Source organism: Gossypium arboreum, chromosome 4 (genome assembly GCF_025698485.1).
Source record: "Gossypium arboreum isolate Shixiya-1 chromosome 4, ASM2569848v2, whole genome shotgun sequence".
NCBI lineage: Eukaryota > Viridiplantae > Streptophyta > Magnoliopsida > Malvales > Malvaceae > Gossypium > Gossypium arboreum.
The window spans coordinates 97,832,247-97,838,510 of record NC_069073.1 but is presented as its reverse complement, the minus strand read 5'-3'; the positions used below and the strand labels follow the sequence as shown (position 1 = coordinate 97,838,510).

Sequence of the window (6,264 nt, the reverse complement as noted above, 5' to 3'; positions counted from 1 at the left end):
CTCGAATTAGTGTTGCCCGGATCTAATTAGGCCTTGAAAGTTTCTTTTCTCTCTCCTAGGGTTTCCATGTGCTTTAGGTTGAAGATGACATAAATAAGATGATTTCTTTTATCATCTTCTTAATTAATTAAGTGTTTTGCTATTTCCAATTTAGTCATTGAACTTTTCTAATTTTTCCATGGATGAGTCATCAAGAAAAATCTACATACTTTTCTTAATGGTCTAATTACCATATAAGGTGTAACGACCCGATTTTGGGCCGTGTAGGAATAGTGGTTTCAGGACCACAAATTTGAAGTCAGAGTAATTATTTTATTATTAATATAGAGTCATAGCATGTTTATATTAGTGCATGAAAAATTTGGTGAGCTAATTTTAACGTTTGTGACCCCAATTGCGGAAAAGGACTAAATCGCATAAAGTGCAAAAGTCCTAATTTGATAGCTAAAGTTATTAAAGAATCAAAATTGAGGGATTTTAAAGGCCAATTAGACCCTTTTAAAGGAGTATAGCCGGCCATAGAGTCATAGAGGAGACAAAATTTTAAAAATTGGTGGGTTAAGTGGCTTGTTTTGACTAAAATAGAAATAAATAAAAGAAGGATGATATCATCCCTTTTCATATTCTTCCTCCACTGAAATTTTCAGAAAAGAATGGGGTTTTAAGAGATTGAAATTTTAGCAACTTTAAGTCTTCACAAGTAAGCGATCCTAATGGTTTTTCTTAAATATTTTTGTACTTTTGAGACCCTTGAAGCATGAGCTTTCAGATGAGGGTACTATTTTGCAAAATGATTAAGAGTATAGGGTTTTTCCATGAAAGGATTTTTGATGTTTGCTGAGTTTTTATGGAATAAAAATGAGTCTTGGGTGTCTTATAAACAACTTTTGTGAAAGATGCTAGCATGAGAACACCTAAAAGGACTAATGTGCATAAGTTGAAAAATAGATAATAAATGTGTGAAATAGTGAGAATTTGGAGTTGCTATATGAGTCAAAGACGTTCGGCTAGTCTTGAGAAATAAATAAATTCGATAAAAATTGATTTTCGGGCCTAGTGGTAAAATAGCCATTTTGACAAAATCTAGGGGCAAAATGGTTATTTTACCAAAGATGCGAATTTTCGATTTCTTAATTCTAATTAGTGACTAAATAAGTGTATTTTATTATTATAGATCAAGAATTACCGAATCCGAACCTAGATGATAAACTGTAATTTATACATGTTTTTATCCCATGCTTAGCACATTTATGGATGGTTTCTCCTTAGATTTGGTGAATTCGATACTCCTAATTCTTTAATTTCATGTTTATACTTAGGTGAGCATAGGAGAGTAAAAAGAGTGAGAAACGGCCCAAAAATAGAGAAAATGGACCCACATGGAAAATCAACACGGCCTGGACTTCCTCATACGGGCGTATCATACGGCCGTGTCCCTTTGGCAGGATCGAAGCACGACTTACACGGGTAGACTATACGCCCGTGCCTATTCAACATCCTTGACCATGGGCTGGAGTAATCGTACACGAGCGTGTCACATGGATGTGTCCCTGCCAAGCCCAAGTATAACCCTATTCGGAAAAGGCCAATTTTGAGGGCTCTTAGGCATTCTAAAGCCTATTTAAACACCTGAGGAGGAACTTAGGAAGGGGGACGTAGAGTAGGAGGAAGGAATTACTCAAGGAAAGCTGATTGGTCCATCTCAGAAGCCAGATTCATCATCAAGATTGAAGATCTCCCTTTAGTTTCCATTCAAGGGTTTTGGGTTTTCTTTATGTTTTGTATTCATTATTCTTTTGAGATATTTTCTTCTACAATTATGAACTAAACCCCCTAAATACCTAAGGGGAATGAAACCTAAGACGGATCTTGTTATTATTATCTAAATTATATGATAAATATGTGACTTGTTCTTAATCATGTGTTCTTAATTCTTGTTTTAATATTCCAGGATATTGATTCGAGTTAATGCTCTTATTCAGAGGAGGAATAGACCCTGCCTAAGAGTAAATTTTTCATAATTAAGCGGAGTTGATTGCACGCCTAGAGATAGGGTGATAAGATTTTGCCGGATTAGGGTGAAACCTAATAAGTGGATCCATAGATCGAGTTAATGCAACACCAGGTGTTAATTAGAAAGAGATTTCAATTAATCAACCTAGGGTTAGATGTTATTAGTCTCGAGAGAGATAATAATATAACTTAGGGATTTTTACGAATCAAGTCAAATGAATAAATCGTCTGATTCAGAGTCAAATAACAAGTGAAGTTTAGGTGGATTTTTCCTTGTGTATTGTCTTAATCAATCGAATCTTCCCAAAAGCTTTTCCCCAATTTCTCTCTGTGCACTCTTAGTTTAGTTAATTAATTTAGATAAACAAATCCCTTAATTTTTAGGCTAGATAATAAAAAGAAAGTAGTTACTAGTACTTTTGATTCTTTTGGGTTTGACAATTCGGTCTTGCTAAAGCTATACTACTATTCAATAGGTACACTTGCCTTCATCGTGATAATAGTTAGTTTTAAGAACACTTAATTATAAATTTTTAAAACCTGTCACGAATATCGCGTATCAAGTTTTTGGCGCCGTTGTCAGGGAACTAGGATATTAGGAACACTCGATTTTTATTACTTTAGCCATTCTACTTTATTTGCAATTTAAATTTTTATTTTCTTTTCTAATTTTTCTTTTATTCGTTCTTGGAAGGTTTTTATAGTGTATGACTAGAAGAAACTCGTCGAGACCATTACTGTTTGATAGTGAGATCGATCGCATAGTTCACAGAAATCGAAGAGAAATAAGGCGAAGCTGAAGATACACAGAGGAAGAGCAAGAGGGCGATATTTCAACCACAACCGAGGAGATGGCTGAAAGCCAAGAAAATCCACTACCTCCTGCGATTTCTGTTAATCAGAATCCTGCTCCGTGCACTATGTATGATTATGCTAAACCTTCTTTAACAGGAACTGAATCGAGCATAGTTAAACCTGCTGTAGCTGCAAATACTTTTGAACTGAAACCTAACACCATTCAAATAATCCAACAATTTGTTCAGTTTGATGGTTTGCAGGACGAAGATCCCAACATTCACTTGGCAAACTTTTTGGAACTATGTGATACATTTAAAATTAATGGAGTTTCTGATGACACCATTCACCTTCGGTTATTCCCTTTTTCATTGAAAAACAAAGCTAATCAGTGGTTGAATTTATTACCATGAGGGTCAATCACTACTTGGGAACAAATGACCGAAAAGTTTTTATTAAAATATTTTCTGCCGGCTAAAACTGCTAAATTACGTAATGATATCTCTTCTTTTATGCAGATGGATTTAGAAACATTCTACGATGCATGAGAGAGATATAAGGACCTCTTGAGAAGATGCCCTCACCATGGGTTACCACTCTGGCTACAGGTTCAAACGTTTCATGATAGCCTGAATCCTTCGACTCGACAAATGGTTGACGCAGCCGCTGGTGGGACTATCAATAATAAAACACCTGAAGATGCTTATGAATTTATAGAAGAGATGTCACTGAATAATTATAAGTAGCAAGTCACGAGGATAAAGTAAACAAAAGCAGTCGGCGTTTATAACATTGATTCGGTCACCATGCTCTCTAATCAGGTAGAACTCTTTAATAAGAAAATTAATGGTTTTCTTAGTTCTTCACAGGTTCACCCAGTAATGCAGTGCGAAGCAAGTGGAGGTGGATTGAGCAATCTAGAATACCCACCCTATGGCTACAATATGGAGAATGAGCAGTTAAATTACATGGTTAATAATCCTCGATCTCAAAATGATCTTTATAGTAATACTTACAATGCAGGTTTGAGGGAGCCACCCAAATTTCTCATGGGGAGGCTAAGGGAACCAGCGACCACCACTACCTCCAGGCTTCCAACAACCACCCTACCAACAAGAGAAAAAGCCAAAACTTGAGGAGATGCTAACAAAATTCATCTCGGTGTTAGAAACTCATTTTTAGAATACCAAGACAACACTTAAATATCAACAAGCATCGATCCAAGGGCTTGAAACTCAGATAGGTCAACTCGCTAAATTGAATCTGAACGACCATAAGGTAGCCTGCTGAGTAACACTGAATCTAACCCAAGGGGGCAAATCAATGCAATTACCATTCAAGATGAGGAAGGGTTAGTTACACCTGAACCAGAACAGAGGCTAGAAATTGTGGTAAGTAAAGGTAAGGGTGAGGTGGACCACAATGACCAGAAACCAGTAAGTAAAGAGTACAAACCTCATGTGCCATACCCAAATGCGACAAGGAAAGACCGCACAGAAGAATAATTCGGTAAATTCCTTAAATTATTAAAGAATTTACATATTAACTTACCGTTTATTAAAGCTCTTTCGCAGATGCCAAACGCAGTCAAATTCTTAAAGGAGCTTTTAACAAATAAGCGGAAGTTGGATGAGGCGTCGCATGTAGAACTAAATGCGGTTTGCTCAGCCATACTACAGAATAAGCTGGCCAACAAATTAAAAGGTCCAGGGAGTTTTACGATTCCCTGTTTAATTGGTAACCTAGATGTTAATAATGCTTTGGCTGATTTAGGGACTAGTATTAATGTCATGCCTTATAAAATGTTTAAACAACTAGGTCTTGGGAAACCCAAACAAACTAGGATGAGTATTCAATTAGTCGATAAAACAATCAGATTTCCTAGGGGGATTATTGAAAATGTACTCATTAAAATTGACAAATTTATATTCCCAGTTGATTTCGTTGTTCTAGACATAAAAGAGGATAGTAACGTTCCTTTAATTTTAGGGAGGCCCTTTTTAGCAACCGCTAGAACAATAATTGATGTTGGCACAGGTGAACCCACACTTCGTGTGGGAGACGAAACAATCACCCTTCAATCTCGTAATTTGAGTAACACATCGAAAATTGAAGGTGGTTGTATAAATCATTCTACTAAAACTGACCATGTGGTGCAACCTACTTTGCAAGAAATAAGTTCGAAGAACCTACATGAGTCATGTGCAAGCAACAACAAAGGACCTATCTATGAAGAACGAAGGCTACAAATCGAGGAATTAGATGAATAGCGGATACAGAAATCGAGAACACCCGATAAACCGAAACCCAGCCAGGACGAGCTCAATACATCACCAAATCAACTAAGGTTGGAGGCAAAGTACTACTAGATGTAGCAGATCCTCGTATTACCACTTCTGAACCTAATGAAGAAAGTCCTCTCACGTTACTCAGTTTTTTCCCATATGCTACAGTCGAGGTAATTCACCCCAAATTTGAAACTTTTAAGATAAACAATACTCGTCTTAAACCTTATATTGATAAAGTTGATAGTAGGAATGAGAAGTGTAAACTCCTCGAGCCACCATGATCATACACCAGAGAGGTAAGTCAAGTTTAGACTATAAATAAGCGCTTCTCGGGAGGCAACCTGAGCACTAACAGTAATGATTTATTTAATTCTAGTTTTTCACATCTAACCTACTAACTGAGTCTTGAAACACAGGGTTTTCCCATCCACACGGCCAGGCACACGGGCGTGCCTTAGGCCGTGCACAGACCATAGGAGGAGACATGGCCGTGTGAAAACAGGGTAAAAAATTTTCCCCAACACGAGATGCGATAAGTCACCACGGCCATGTGATAAGACCGTGGGCAAAACTTCCAAACCAATGCAGGCATGCGACACGCCCGTGTTTTAAAACCGTGGGTGAACCTGTCAATTTAGCACGGGCATTCGACACACCCGTGCCCATCCCCCGTGGTCGACACTGACAAACTAACACTGGCATGGGCTATCATACACGGGTGTAGAGAAGCGAACGAAGCAAGACACATCTGTACGATAGGTCCATGTGCACCCACACGCCCAAGGAACATGGGCGTGGGGCAAAAGTCAGACGCGCCTAAATTTAAAAATCACGAAACACAAAGGCAAAAATTAGGGCACACGGGCGTGCCCCACGGTCGTGTACCCCAAAATCTATATAAACCTCTCAGTATTCATCATCCCCCTCCCCAAAAATCCCTAACCCTAGCCGCTGCAACTCCACACGCCCTACCTGCCACGCCCGTGCGCCGCCTACAACACTGTTTCCAACGACCCAAGTGTAACACCCCGTACCCGAGACCGTTGCCGGAGTCGGACACGAGGGGTTAACGGCTTAAACCATTCATTTTCACGGTCCATTTTAAAAATTTTCCAGGCAGTTGGCTAACTGCGTCACTGTCACTTTAAAAATCATATCTTGAGTTCCA

General features: G+C 38.4%; 1 non-coding gene across 1 annotated transcript; it reads right to left on the bottom strand.

Moving 5' to 3' along the window:
* Positions 1–3,293: 3,293 nt before the first annotated feature.
* On the bottom strand, positions 3,294–3,400 carry LOC128292230 (small nucleolar RNA R71). Its single transcript, XR_008282214.1, has one exon. It is a non-coding gene; the product is annotated as a small nucleolar RNA R71 (small nucleolar RNA).
* Between the last annotated feature and the right edge of the window lie 2,864 nt (positions 3,401–6,264).